This window comes from Sinohyriopsis cumingii, chromosome 6 (genome assembly GCF_028554795.1).
Source record: "Sinohyriopsis cumingii isolate HCF-2022 chromosome 6, ASM2855479v2, whole genome shotgun sequence".
Taxonomy (NCBI): Eukaryota; Metazoa; Mollusca; class Bivalvia; order Unionida; family Unionidae; genus Sinohyriopsis; species Sinohyriopsis cumingii.
Genome location: NC_142966.1, coordinates 141,139,066 through 141,155,546, shown reverse-complemented (window position 1 = coordinate 141,155,546; position 16,481 = coordinate 141,139,066). Strand labels below are relative to the sequence as shown.

The 16,481-nt window shown below is 35.4% G+C and overlaps 1 protein-coding gene across 3 annotated transcripts in view; it reads left to right on the top strand.

Moving 5' to 3' along the window:
* Positions 1 to 12,714: 12,714 nt before the first annotated feature.
* The window catches only part of LOC149798134 (coronin-7-like), a 96,299-nt gene continuing 92,532 nt past the window's right edge, over positions 12,715 to 16,481 (top strand). Inside the window, exon 1 of one of the 3 annotated variants that reach the window (XM_089963228.1) lies at positions 12,715 to 12,738. The gene's annotated coding sequence lies outside the window, so the exon portion shown is untranslated. Of the gene's footprint in view, positions 12,739 to 12,986; positions 13,224 to 13,383; positions 13,538 to 16,481 lie in introns of those variants that run through there. The other 2 variants (XM_089963225.1, XM_089963226.1) reach the window with 2 other exon arrangements.

The window sequence follows — 16,481 nt, the reverse complement described above, 5'->3', positions numbered from 1 at the left end:
CGTTACATAGTTGTCTACATCGACATTTACATCCAAAAGCAATGTGGATGTTTGAGTAACTTCAGACAAAAGTTAACTTTTCAGACAGAAAGTTAGCAAGAAATAAATAAATAAATAAAGAAATAAATAAATTTTAAAGAAAAAAGAAAAAGAAAGATGATTGTGTCAGGGCACGCAGCCAACGCCAAAACCGGGATAGCACATGTATACATTTTAGTTACATCGTTTCAGTGCAAGGTTTTGTTGAGACTATGACCAAAGTACTTACCAAGTACCTGCAGATATGTGGTTTGTTTGCTACAGATGTCCTTATTTTCACAAGCATGTGTTGACATTGTGAACCATAGCAACAGACTTTCAGCTAATGTAACAAACTGTTGGGTAATGTAACAAATTGTCAGCTAATGTAACAAACTGTCAGTAATGTAACAGACTGTTGGCTAATATAAAAAAACTGTCAGGTAGTGTAACACACTGTTGGCTAATGTAACAAACTGTTGCCTAATATGACATACTGTCGGCGAATATAACATGAGTCAGCTAATGTAACAAAATGTTGGCTAATGTAACAAACTGTTGACTAATATGATATACTGTTGGCGAATCTAACAGACTTCCAGCTCATGTAACCAACTGTTGGCTAAATTTAACATACTGTTGGTGAATATAACAGACTTCCAGCTGATGTAACAAACTGTTGGCTAATATGACATACTGTTGGCGAATATAACAGACTTCCAGCTAATGTAACAAACTGTTGGCTAATGTAACAAACTGTTGGCTATTGTAACAAACTGTTGGCTAATATGACATACTGTCGGCGAATATAACAGACTTCCAGCTCATGAAACCAACTGTTGGCTAAATATAACATAATGTTGGCGAATATAACAGACTTCCAGCTAATGTAACAAACTGTTAGCTAATATAACATACTGTTGGCTAAACTGTTGGCTAATATGACATACTGTTGGCGAATATAACAGACTTCCAGCTAATGTAACAAACTGTTGGCGAATGCGATGTGTAAAAAAAGGACATTGAATAAGGGTTCATGTCACATGCTGGATACTTCGTGCATTGTCTGAATTGAAACTTGCCAACAAATGCGTTTAAAAAATTGCCAAACTTGCATCAAAGCTGGTAGAAACGTTTGTGTTTGATATCCCATCCTGGTTCTTCCTTAGACTGCTGGGATAGCATGATTGTATTTAAACAGCAGAACTGTTTACGTGGGTTGGGGTATAAAATTGACTACATTCTGTAATGCACGTTATTTCCAAATTTTCATATTACATTTTTAATTGTAGAAGTACAATATCATGTATATATTCCTCGCTGTTTATGCTTCATTCACTGTTATGCTGAAGTAATAATTTGTGTAATCATATAAATCATACAAACTATGTATAAAATCACATGGATCATACAGAGTATTTATGTAATCACATGAATTATACAAAATATGTATATATTATGTATGTAGTCGCATGAATCATGCAGAGTATTTATGTAGTATGTATGTAGTCACGTGAAAAATACAGAGTATTTACGTAATCACATGACTCATACAAAATATGTATATAGTATGTATGTGGTCACATGAATGATACAGAGCATTTATGTAATCACATGAATCATAGAAAGTATGTATGTAGTCACATGAATCATACAAAGTATGCATGTAGTCACGTGAATCATACAAAGTATGTCTGTGGTCACATGAATCATACAAAGTATATATGTAGTAACGTGAATCATACAAAGTATGTATGTAGTAACACGAATCATACAAAGTATGCATGTAATCACATGAATCATACAAACTATGTCTGTAGTCACATGAATCATACAAAGTATGTATGTAGTCACGTGAACCGAAAAGAGTATGATGTAACGACATGAATCATATAAAGTATGTATGTAGTCACGTGAACCGAAAAGAGTATGATGTAACGACATGAATCAGACAAAGTATGTCTGTAATCACATAAAGAGTATTTATGTAGTCCTATAAATAAAGATTTTTTTATGTAATCATGTGAATCTTACGATATAGGTTTGTAAAAATGTTGTCAGAACCTCTAGCCATAGTCTGTCATGCATTCATACATACATACATACATACATACATACATACATACATACATACATACATACATACATACATGCATGCATATAGATATACATAAATACATACACCAAGCTAATAATTAAGAAGGGTACAAAATCGATAAATATCTGAAAAGAACTTTCATGCGTGTCTTGAACCACGAACAATATATACCAACCAAAATCTATCGTGCTTTGACGACAATCGTACACTCATTGTTGACTTGTGATATAGAAATACTTATGTTTTCTTAATATAGAAAGAAATTATCTGCCGATATTGATGCAGGTGTCAAGAAGTGCGAACATAATTAACTTAACGCATACCATTAATACCCGAATATAATCCTCACTTAACTGCAACAGCATTGACCCAGGCCTACAAGTCTCAAAACTCTTACCTGAGCTTGAGAGTCCGGTTTCACTATCAACCAATCGGAAACCACCCTTCAAAAGCACACTGTAATATCAGTTGTGATTGGCTGATATACAGTTTTCGGTTTAGCTTTAGTCACAAGAGCTTCAAGGTTTCCAGACCAGATCTGCCGTCACACATGTTGGCATATCAGAGTTAACAAATGTCGCTTCAAAGCCACGAGTCAAACTAGCAGCATAGATCCCGATCTGGTGCCACCTATTTTACAACAGATCTGGGTCTACGCATTTGTATGTTAGATACGTGTTATAACGGAACAAATATGGTATATGTGTGTAAATATGAGAGAGGAACGATTATAATGAGAAACTCGTTACTGCCACGAAATGACATCAGCAAATATATAAAGCAAAAAAAAAAAAAAATTAATTAAATATTTAAACCGCTCGAATGTCGCCTACCAATTCATATTGAGTAAACATTTCATTTTGCGATTCAGCTTGCGTTAATTTTATGGCAATAAACACATACACGACAACAAAATTTGACTGGCGTGAATTCTGCTAATTCTGATTGAATTTGTATTCAATATTATTTTGGTTCATGTAAAGAACAGCCAAATCTTTTCATTAATATCGACTTATTACGCAGACATAAATTACTTCCTGTAGCGATACTTGGACAAACTAATAATGCAGACATTTCTTTATCAGTATTTCAATCGAATCTATCAATTATATATATATATATATATATATATATATATATATATATATATATATATATATATATATATATATATATATATATATATATATATATATATATATGTCTCAAGATTTAACCCCGGATAGAAATATTGTGTAATTGTGATATATGAATGGTACATACAATGAGAAGAGAGAAAGAGGAGGAGAAAGTAAACACGGTGAGGAGAAGAAGAAAGAGGTGAACAAATGTGTGTGTGTGTGTGTGTGTGTGTGTGTGCTTGATTAGGATTTTTAACCTAGCTTAAACAAATTTTCAGTCATATCGCAACGTTGACTGCAGTGTGGTAGTTTATAGTGATGTGTAGCAATAGGGCATCATGTCGCATGTAGCTTAATGTCCCACCTAATCACACGTTGCAAACATTTTAACGTTGGTTTTTATTAACAGGCACGGGAAATTCAGAGATAGCCTTGACCTTAGCATCTATAGGTTTAACTTGTTCATGTCCCACGATGTGTCCCAGAAATGTAACACTAGCACGGCAGAACTCAATTTTAGATAAATCATTTGTCAAACATGCATCTGTGAGTCTGTCAAAGAATTTCCGAATTGTTGCTAAATGTTCTTTCCAGGTGTCGTTGTAGATGATGACATCATCGATGTAAGCATCACAGTTATCTAGACCAGAGGTAATCACATTCATGAGGTTTTGAAATGTACTTGGCGACCCTTTCATCCCAAACGGCATTACTTTATATTGGTAAATTCCACCTGGAGTCACGAATGCCGAAATTTTCTTTGCTCTTTCCGTTAGATCTTATCAATTCAGTCATCGATTCTTGGTAATGGGAATGAATCTGTTTTTGTCACACTATTCACCTTCCTATAATCAGTACACATACGGAAAGTTTTATCTGGTTTTGGAACAGGTATGCATGGTGAACTCCAGTCACTTTTACGGTGCTCTATAAAATCATTCTCCAGAAAATATTGTATTTCCTTTTTCAGCTATTCCTGTTTGAGGGGGTTCATCCTGTACGGGTGTTGTTTGACAGGTTTGGAATTTACAATTTCAACGTCATGGAAAGTGTTGTTTGTCCTTGTAGGAACATCTGGAAATAAGTGCTCATATTCAAATAATAAATGTTTAAGTTCATTTCTTTCTTGCTCTTGCAAATGTGAAAGTTTCTGGTCCAGATCTCTCATAATTTCTGAATTCCGAAGATTTGTCACTCCAATGTCAGAATCTGATGATATTCCTTCACTTTAATCTTCACTGAGTGGGACAGGTACAACTAAATTAATTGCATGTTTAACTTGGCTGTCTCTTTCAATATACCCTTTCGCATGTTAATGTGACAGAGTTGATTTTGTTTACGCCTCCCAGGAGTATTTATGATGTAATTAAAATCATTTATTTTCCTGTCACCTGTGTAGTGACCATAATACTTGGCCTGAAGAGGATTTTGTGGTACTGGCAAGAGAGCCAGGACTCTATCACCAGGCTGAAAGCTACTTTCCTTCGAGCTTTTATCATATCTTAATTTCATTTTGGATTCAGTAGAGTGCAGATTTGCTCTTGCGACCTCACAAGCCTTTGACAACTTGTATTTAAATTTAGAAACATAATCAAGAAGATTAATTTCAGAATCTTCATTGCAAAAAAGTTTTACCTTCAATAACTTCAATGGCCCACGCACAGTGTGTCCAAAAACCAGTTCAAAGGGACTGAAGCCTAAAGATTCTTGAACTGATTCCCTAACAGCAAACAATAGTAAATGAATGCCTTCATCCCAATCTTTACCTGTATTAAAACAATATGATCGAATCACACTTTTCAGAGTCTGATTGAATCTTTCTAATGCCCCTTGGCTCTCAGGGTCATGGGCAGAAGATTTGAATTGTTGAATGCCTAATTCGTACATAATTTGCTGGACAATTCCAGACATGAAATTTGATCCTTGATCAGACTGTACGGACTTGGGAAGGCCAAACTGAGTAAAACACTTTATCAATGCTTTTATTATTGTTTTAGATTTTATATCCCTTAAGGGAATTGCCTCTAGAAACCTTGTTGATGCACACATAATGGTCAACATGTATTGGTTACCTGACTTGGTGTTAGGTAAGGGACCAACACAGTCTACCATAATTCTACTAAATGGTTCGTCAAAGGCATGAATAGGTTGTAGATGAGCCTTGGGAATTTTCTGATTGGGTTTTCCTATCATTGGACAGGTATGAAAAGATCTACAGTATTTACCAACGTCACTCTTGATTTTTGGCCAATAAAAGTGAGTTAAGATCTTGTGATAAGTTTTATTGATCCCTAAATGACCAGCCAATGGAGTTTCATGGGCCAGACTAAGTATTTCCTGTCTGTAAGGTTTCGGAACTATAATTTAATAGTTCACTGACCATTCGTCATCAGCAGGTACCTCGGGAGGTCTCCATTTTCTCATAAAAATTCCATTTGTAATGAATAATAGACAGGAACTTCAGTAACTTCAGTTTCACTAATGGCCTTCTGAAACAAACATGAGATCCCAGGATCTTTTTCCTGTTCGACAAGTGATTATCTTTTATTACCCTGATTAAAATAAAGACAATGAGTCGTTAAAAGAGGATCACTGTGATCAATACCTTCTGATTGATCCAAACAACGAGTGAAAGTGACCTCATCAAAAGCTTGACCAATACGTGTGTCAGCTAAAAGAATACTTTCCTTATCAACATCATTCTCAAGAGTTATTTTTGTCATAGCTCTGGTAACTGCACAAGCTGTAAATACATCAGGGAATTCTTTTTCAATTAGATCGACTTTCTTATCCAAGCAAGGCTTGTCACTTACAAGTAGATTAACCACAAATTTGTCTACAGCTAGCTCGTTGCCTAGTAATAAATGAATGCCTTCAACGGGTAAAATAGAGACCATTCCGACTGTCACGGGTCCTGAAACTAAGTTTGATGGTCAGATAACAAATTTACACAATTGGAGATAAACATTAACAAAGCCGCACTCTACTCCCTGAATAAGGACACTCTCATTAGACTTTTCAGACAAAGGCAAAGTACCCGACAATAAAAGACTCTGAGAAGTTCCTGTGACCCTTAACATTTTAATAGGGATATGATTGGCTGAGTCACCCAAGAGTGATATAAAACCCTTCGATATGAATGGTTCATAATTCCCCATTATTAAATCAGACTGGAGATTGTTAGACCCAACAAATGTATTGCTTTCAATACATGACCGTGACCTTGACTTCTTAGAAATAAGAGCATTTGGAATAGGTCTGTCTTGATTCTGATGCCTATTTTTCAGTTTGTAGCAATCAGAAATAACGTGTCCTTTCTTCTTGCAATAGGTAAACGTAGGAAGAGACAAGGATATTGAATCAAGCTTCTCCGAAGTTTGATTTGTAGAAATTGTGCCAGTTTGAGTTTTAGAAGGGCTTGTATTAGGCTGAAATACTTTTCTGCCAAAAGACTGTTGTATAGAAGTCTTACTTACAAAAGAAACTTTATGAGCTAAGGAATAATTGTCAGCGGCACGAGCAGCATTTTACAAAGTTCCAATCTTATGCTCGTCAAGATAGACTATAATGTCACTTTGAACACAGTTTTTGAACACTTCAACTAATATGAGTTGTCTGAGACTCTCGTAATCTTTATTAACCTTTTCAGAAGAGCACCACCTATCAGATTGTCGTGCTTTTTCCCATGGAAATTGGACATGGGTTTGGTCAGCTTCCTTTTTATAGTTTCTGAATTTTTGCCGATAAGCCTCAGGGACTAGCTCATAACCCATCAAGATATAGCCCTTAACTATATCATAGTCAGCACTCTGCTCTAGTGACAGTGAAATGTAAATATCACGAGCTCTACCAGTGAGTACACATTGCAATAATAGAGTCCAGTACTCTCTCGGCCACTTAAAACTCTCAGCAATTCTCTCAAAACGAAAAAAATATATGTCTACTTGTTCTTCCAGAAAAAAGGTATTAACTTGATATTACTTAAAACATCAAAAGTAGAAGTGTTTTCCTTTTGTTAACTCTAATTCTTTTAACCGAATTTGAACTTCCCTTTCAACTTTTTCCTTTTGCATTTGCATTTCTTCCGTCTCTTTTTGTAACTGTATTTGTTCTTTTTGTAATTGCATTTGTCTTTCTTTCTCTCTTTCTTCCAATTGTATTTGTTCTTCTTTCTCTTTTTCCTTTCTCTCTCTCTCTCTCTCTCTCTCTCTCTCTCTCTTCTGTCAAATTGTAAATGCATTTGTCTTTCTCTCTCCTCACTCTCTTTTTTGCAACTCCATTCGTGTTACTTCCATCTCTTTCTGAAACTGCATTCGTCTTACTTCCATCTCTCTTTCCATTTGTATCTTTTCTATCTGAAACTGAACCTGTCTTATCTCTAATTCCAACTTTTTACCTGTACTTCCGTTTTCAAAATTTCCAACCATCCTGAGTAAAATTCAAAAGAATTTTCTACTCTGATGATATTTTAGGAAAAGCTTGTTGATCTCACTAAAGATTTCAAAAACATGGGGAATTCAACTCTCAGAAAACAATGTCTTCCGAAATATTTTAGCCGGAATACAAAAATGTCGGACGAGCTACCCACATTTTATGTTACGTGTTTAGGCTCGAATAAACAGTAACAACGAAAGAGTGAAAACAACAAGCTTTTTAAAAGGTAACAAATAATTTATTTTCCTGAAAAGAATCTGTAAAAATTAAAAAAGGAGAACTTACGGTTTCAAGAATCAAATCCAAAAGTAATCTAAGAATAATCCACGAATTGAAAAAGTCCTAGTAATAAATGTTCTAATTATTTCAAGTTCGAATCCTGATGGAAAATACAAGATGGATGACGTATGCTGTAGTCAGTACTGTGCTTATCTACAGTTCCTTGTAGAAATACAAATAATGGCACTCCGGTGTTGGAAATCCAAATTAAATTTGTAAGCAATGTCTTTCCAAAAATTTTGTGTGAGAACTCCTCAAAATATTTCCAGAGAAAAAAGAATTTATCCTTTCGAAATCCAACTGATCTGAAAAAAATTAGAACTTAAAATTTGGCTACAATAAAATAACTTGACATCAGTATAAAAAGTCCAAAATTGAGAAATCTCTCTCAAAGCATCTCTGTTAAAACTAACAAATGTGCGTAATGGAAAAATCGGAATTGCGAAATCGAAAGGGGTGGTCACGTGATCGTGTTTATGTCACACACACACCAAAAATGACCCTGACGACAACCAATCATTTTAGTCCAAGAAATAAATAATAAAATAAATTGTTAACATCTTAAATCATGTAGTCCCATAATGACCTTGGAAACAATCATTTTAAAATAAGATAGAACTTGTTAATGAACGTAGCTACAAGATCTGAAACAAGGTCAGAATTTAGATCAACACCTGGTGTTTATAAACTAACAGTCAAGGTCAAACAATTTTCTGAAAAAGTATCATCTCTAGTGAATAAATTTACAGTATAATAGCATATAATAGAATAACAAAATTTTAAAACTGACAAACAATTAAATTAAAACAAATATGAATTAAATCAGATATACGTAACAGTGTGTGTGTGTGTGTGTGTGTGTGTGTGGATGGATGGATGTATGGGATGGATGGATGGATGGGTGGGTGGGTGGATGGATGGATGGATGGATGTGTGTGTGAGCGTACACTGTATGCTTGATATGCCAAGAAATGTTTATATTTCTTTTTTACAACAAATGGATATTTTATGAGTCTTCTTGCAGTGAAAATACAGATAGCATTATAGAAAAAGATACAGCATACATATTTTGCTTATAGTTTAATTACATGACACAGAAATACACATACTTATATTTACAACGGAGATCATACTTCTACATGGAAACTGTATATTGCGGTAGGTCTCCCTGTAGTTTGTACCTGATACAAAATATAGTTCTACAACTATTTCATTATTATAAATCTTATTTAAATACAACTGCTACGGAACCCATTACTGCTTCTATCATCAATAGCTCTGTCTGTCTGTCTGGTCTATCTGTCTATCTCTCTCAGCTGGGTCGCGAGAGAGAGAGAGAGAGAGAGAGAGAGAGAGAGAGAGAGAGAGAGAGAGAGAAGGGAAAAATGATCTCTTTTAGAACTTTATTATAGGCTAATATTATAGGCTAATATTGTAACAATTGCAAAAGAAAACAAAACATCAAATACAATATAGCATGCGTGAATTACTTAGCCAAAACGATTACAGTAAGGCCCTCTCGTTTCGATAGCTAGTGAAACTTTGTATCAATGTATCGTGTAACTCTGAAAAATGGAAAGTGTACACATACTAGTATAACCACTCGGTTTCTTGTTGGTTACTTGGTTCAAGTTTGTTTTGTTGTTGTTTTTTTATCGTCGCAAACCAATGGCGATAACTCGAAAGGAGCGTAGAAGATTATTGCCCGTAGCTTGAGGCGATAGTTTTCTTCCAGCTCAAATTCTCTCTTTTTTCTCGATCAAGATCGAGATCGAGAGAGAGAGAGAGAGCGTGCACTGGTCGATTTTGTTAGAAATTGTGTAACATGTTTAATTCATTTACAAACTATATACAAATATTAATGACTATTTTCTCATTTTATTATTGATAAAGTGGAAATTCGTCACTGACCTAGAAAGTGTAGAATCAATATTCAATTTGTTGAAGCCATAATAATACGTTGATTAGTTAATACGCCATTGGCAAATTACAATCTGATAAACCAAAGAAGTCGAGGTAGCGTTGGACTCGTAATCCAACGGTCATGGGTTTGATACCCGTTCACAACAGTCAGATCGTCTGCATCGTTAGTAACATTGCTCCCATTTCCTCGACATCATCTGCTATTTATACTCGCTGATAAATCGAGTCATAATGTAAACTGATGTTTGATGAAAAATCTGTATAATAAACAACATATAATCTGATTTTCAGGCACATTATACTACGGCAGATCAGAAGCTATTTTGTTGCAGTTGGACGCGACTTATTAGCGAGTACACATGGTAGATAATAATGTAAAAGTGACATTAAACAAAGATAATACCAAAAAAAGAAATATTGCGTTCAAAAAGCACTTTACAAATCATGCTATTTTAATGTACATATTACTATTTAAAGTCAAACTCATCGAATAAGGCTGCACATGGTAGATAATAATGTTAAAGTGACATCAAACAAAGATAGCAACAATAAAAATATTGCGTTCTAAAAGCACTTTACAATCATGCTATTTTAATGTTCATATTCCTATTTAAAGTCAAACTCATCGAATAAGGCTGCGCATGGTAGATAATAATGTTAAAGTGACATTAAACAAAGATAACAAAAACATTAATATTGCGTTTTAAAAGCACTTTAAAAATCATGCTATTTTAATGTATATATTCCTATTTAAAGTCAAACTCATCGAATAAGGCTGCCGTTTCCACTAGAAACCATCGCGTGACGCAGGAATGCGAGCCGTGACCTTCATTGTATGGGTGATGATGATGTGTTCCGGGATACCATCCATTAGACAACTGAGAAAATTCCTCTTTTGTCTTCAAACATTGTCCTCTTTTCGTTTTCGCTTCCACGTCTTCTAATATTGTCAAACCAATGACAGGGCCAGGGCACTGTCCGTGTATATGTAACTTCTCCCAGATTTTGTCTGGAGGCATGCCGGTTTGTCTCAGCTTCTCAGCTTCTTGACGAAGGTCTACCTCCGACATTTTCGAATTCTCTCTCTGCAGCCAAATATTCTTCCAATAGTCTCGTCGGGTAAATCGGTCTCTTGATGTATCACAATCCATCTGAGTTCTATTGATCTCTTTGTCCCTCTCCGAATATGAATTTCGCTTTCCTGCAGTTTCTTGGCTTTCTTTACTGGCACCACTGTCAACATAATCCTTTGTCTTAGCTGATACTTCACTTGCCATTCTGACCTCTTGATTAACCGAGTATGGACTCAGATTTTACAATTTTGCTTTGTGCACAAGTGTATTTGGAAGCGAATTGTCCCTAATCAAAGTTGTAGCAAACACAAAGAATGCGTGTCTCAGTTACGAATGCTCCCGTGTTCAATGTTCTATAATCTCTTCACAGTTAAATTAACTCGTTTTCCATGTTATTTATATAACTCAGTTTTACTGAAATTTTTTATTTTATTTCATCAGATTTCAGTGTCTGTATTATGCTAAAAGCCGAAGCATTGCGTGTATCAGGGATGGGCTCTGACCTAGATTTGGCTTTATATACTTATCATTGGAGTTGATGGCGTGAAGTAAAAGGAAAATAACCCTTGAATATATAGTAGCAAACTATGTGCTGAGGTTACCTCCCTTGTCGACTTTTCGATAGTAAACAACTCTGCCCTACATATAAACATAATTGTCCAACTATATTTTAAAAAAATGGGGTGGGAAAAGTTAGACGAAACTTGGAATAACTATCTGCTTTTCCTCCAGATATATTGTACTTATTTAAACCCTTTAAAGGGTTCCCGAGTTATGTCTCTTCGTTAATGATGCATTAGCTTATTTCGTGATTTGAAAATGTCATCGTTCTATTTTGTAATATGATTAAAGTACGTGTATGTCAACAAATAAAATCCTCTCTCCTTAATTTTATCTACATGTAGTTCCAAACTCGTTCTTAAAATCCCAAAATAGGTTACAATACTTATGTCAATTTTGCATGCAAAGGAACCGGAATGCATTGTTAACACAATCAGTTAAATATTATTGTCTGGGGGGCATAACTACCACACAGTAAGAGTAGGCGAAGCATAGGTACTCGTGTACTATTTGTTTACACCATAGATTAGGCAGGAGCCTATCGGTAAGTTTGGCATAGGGGTCCGCATAGGAAACCATTATCCTAACTACCTCACTGTTGTCGTCCCTCTGTTTCTTCTACAAAATGACCTTTTTCGTTTATCAACAGTTATTTATTGCTTTGATGATGATGATGATGATGATGATGACGACGATGATGATACTAATCCAAATAATCATAATAATAATCATAATAATAAGTACTAGTATAATACTACTACAAGTTTGTATTATTTTTTAAAATTCATTTACATTTTATTTTCAAATTTAATAATCATAAGGTCAGCCATTTCCTGTTTTTATAACCTACGGTACGGAAAGATAGACACCGCTCCGGTGGCCTAGTGAAAAGGGGTAGTCGTGGGTTCGAACCCCGCTCGAGTCATACCAAAGACTTACAAAAATAGTGGTCTAAAGCGCTCTCCGTTACGGATCATTGTCATCTCACCTGTCTGCGTGGGTTCGAGTCTCGGATTCAGCCAATGTGGGTATGTGAGAAAGCTTGCCAGTAGCTTCTCTTGGGTCGGTGGTTCTTTCCGGGGTTTTCCCGGGTTCTTCCTCCACCATTAATACTGGCCGCCATGTATAGTCTATCGTGTGCTGAAAAATGGCGTTAAACCCCACTACAACAACAATAACAACAACAAAAATAGTACTAACAGCTGCATCGCTTGGCGCTCAGCATTAAGAGGTTAGTGTTAGAACTAGTCAGTGTCAGGATACTGTGGCTGGGTGGGACATCATGCTACTTGTATGCGGCATGATGCCCCAGTGCTAGACATCACTATAAGATGTCACACTGCAGACATCGTAGCGATATGACTGAAAAAATTGTAAAGCTACGTTAAAAATCCTAATCACACACATAAAGATAGTACACAGCAAAAATGTGTTGACACGTCACTTGTTTAAAAAGCAACCTATGACACTTAGACTCGATTGATCCTAATTTTACGGCTACATATTATATTTATCGCTGAACTTAATTTTCTATTTCAACTGCGACTAAGTATATTTAAAAGGAAAATAGTTCCTCTCGTTATCTTCTTGCTGATGTCTGTTACCGCGTTAAAGTATTTGTCATTGAATTGGTAATTTTACTTGAACCATTTCCGGGGCGGTAACACCCGGAAACGAAAGTCGTCCACTACGCTAGTCCACACTGTTCAAGTTAAGGTAGGTTAACAACTCTGTTTACAAACTACATATATTCAAAAGCGACATATAAGCAATATACGCAACTTAGACTTGGACTTGGAAAATATATGAATTTAAAATTTGATGTTTTGATTACTTTTGTTTTTGTCTACCGAGAGAGAGAGAGAGAGAGTTTTGTTAATGAACTTGTGGCTGAGGTGAGCTTAATGCTGAAAAGAACAAAGCAGTAACCTGAATGGAAAAAATGGAACTGAGTGTCAACATTATCTCAGATTACTCCAATGACCCGTTCAGACAACGGATCATGTTTATGATACTATAAAAGAGACAAGGTAAGTAACTTCCAAATATTTAGTTCAACACCTGACCTTCGATATCTTGCTGCTGTTCCCGTTCATGAGCCATAACCCATGGCTTGTTTTACTCCTGATATATGTGTCTGTTGATTGACTTTCCTGCATTGCTCCAAACTAAAGTTACATGCTCCAAAACAAAAAGAACTGAGCGAAGTTCGGCTGCTGAGACAAAGTTATGCTCACCTGCAACATGTGATACTTATAGTAAAAGTCATACAGACCAATATGCGCATTTACTCATCTTAAATTCTGTGTAAATTGTTCTTTTAAAAATTGATACTAATTTTGTCTAACCAAAGTCTATTCAATTCTGATTATTGAATATTATGCACCTTTACTGTCATCAAGAAACTTCCAGATGACAATTATCAATTGCTATGGAATTTTACAGTGGTGGCCAGGAACTAAACTGGGTCAAGAAAAGAGCAGTTTCAGTCTAATCGTCATAATAAAAATTATCCACATGCATAGCTTTCATTGTCACATCATAGCACATGGCAATCGATCTAGATAATACTGTATCACACATGTAGGTTGATCTTGCCCAAAAATGTCCACATTATTTAACATTGATTTTGCCGTACGTATTTCTTGGGGCATATAAGTACTGGCCTTCCAAAGAAATATGGATGTATAAGGATACAAATAAGTGAATAATTCATAACTTCTATGTATGTGTTACAACAGGCTTGATGCCTGGTTCAGGTGGGGGAACTCGGATCTTATCCTTCATCTTGCCTTACAAGTATTTAATTTTGTCATCATAGAATTTCTCAAAATTGAATCTTGGAAAATCTTTGGAATACATGTCAACATGTTATTGGTTGTAAATATTTAGTTTTAAAGCAAAAATAACAGGCTAGAAGGATTTTCTTCAATATCAAAGATAAAAGTTTAAAGGATACAAAAGTTGGTCAATCACCTAGTCAAATGAGTCAGAGCAGCATTTGATGGGTTAAATGCCAGGGTTGATGTCATGTATAAATTATCAATTGCCATTTAAGGGTAAATAGAATAAAATTCTAAAAAATGACATCCATTACTGAAATAAGTGATTTTGTGACTTTACAGAGTGATGCAGTGCATGTGACTGTGACATATTCCTTTGTTAATTTGAGAACAGTGATAGATGCAAAGATAAGTTTTTGTTTTCCATGTACTCTAATCAACTCATGAAGCTGATATAGCTGCTAAATGTTGCAAAAATGTATGTTTAACTGGTAATCTCAACTTTGATTGTTTCAAGATGAAGTTAAAACATTAGGTCAATTTTGTTATATTTTTAATTTAATAATATCATAGAAGAACACATTTGTATGTCAAAGACTGCCCCACCTTTCCCGTATAGATACCATTTTGTCAAATAATAAAATTTTGATGAGAAAAATCTTCTTGGTCTTGCGTATAAAATACCTTTTCGTTTCTTTTACAAAGCTGATGGTATTGTTGATGAAGATTATGCATATAAATTATGACTATTTGATGTTATTGATAACCATGTGCAGATAAAGCAGAAATACCCTTCCCCAAGACACACTAGCCTGCAAAAATAGTGAAGTTAGAAAGGCCATAAATGGATGTGTGTTTGTTGTTAAGATTTTTAATGTAAAATTAACAATTTTCCAGTCATATTGCTAGGATGTCTGCAGTGTTGCAGTTTATAGTGATGTCTAGCACTGGGGCATCATGCCGCAGACATGTAGCATGATGTCCCACCCAGTCACATTATCCTGACATCAGGCCAACCAGTCCCAACACTAACCTCATAATGCTGTGCACCTAGCGAGGCAGCTGTTAGTGCCATTTTTAGAAGTCTTTGGTATGACTCGGACAGGGTCCATAAATGGTATATGAATTTCAAAACATTCATAATAAATAAATCTCAGCCACTCTGAGAGGCATCTAAGAGTAAATACAAAATTTATAACCAATCTCAGAATACAATGTATTTGACTCTTTTTCTCTGAAAGGTGTTGTATTGGCCCAAAATCTAAGGATTTTTAGCTTTACCATAATCACTCAGATGGAGGGTGATGCCCCCCTGATCATGGTCCAAACTTAAGTCTGAAATGACTATTGCATTAACATTGCAGAAAAATTGGTGCCTGTTGAATTCACAGATACTGATAACTCTATTTACCTAGGCATAAAACTAAAAAGCTTTCTATTTGTGGCAATCAACCCAATCACCAAACTGAAATCTGTAGTGCCAGAAAAAGTTTCCATAGTTATGACAGGCATTGAGACAAAGAAATACACTGGCATAAAGAATTTCATAACATTATTAAATTATGCTCATAAATTGGCATACCATTCAGTATTGTATATACTCACTTACAAAGAACATAGACCATGATATGCTGGCACATTATGTGATGGCAGGTCAGGGTTTTTGTTTGATCTACTAATTAGTCCTAACAAACTGCATTGACGTGGTTCAGCCACCACATTATGCAGTGGCAGATCTGAGCCTTGAACTAGTAGAATTTCAATCTTTTAACGTAGCTTTAACAATTTTTCAGTCATATCGCTACGATGTCTGCACTGTGACCGTTTATAGTGATATCTAGCACTGGTGCTTCATGCCGCACATATGTAGCATGATGTCCCACCCAGTCACATTATTCTGACACCAGGCCGACCAGTCTTAACACTAACCTCTTAATGCTGAGTGCCAAGCGAGGCAGCTGTTAGTACATTCTGTAAGTCTTTGATATGACTCGGCCAGCCTTGAACTAGTTGAATCTGACTTGTAAGTGAATATATACAGTACTTTTATTGACCAAGAGAAATGTACAGATCATCTTAAAGAAGTGCAGGTGCCCTAATTTAAAAACATCTGCTCCCATGGATAAAACAATTACAGACCAATTAGTATTTTACCATACACTTCCAAAATTTTTGAAAGACTTCTATATAA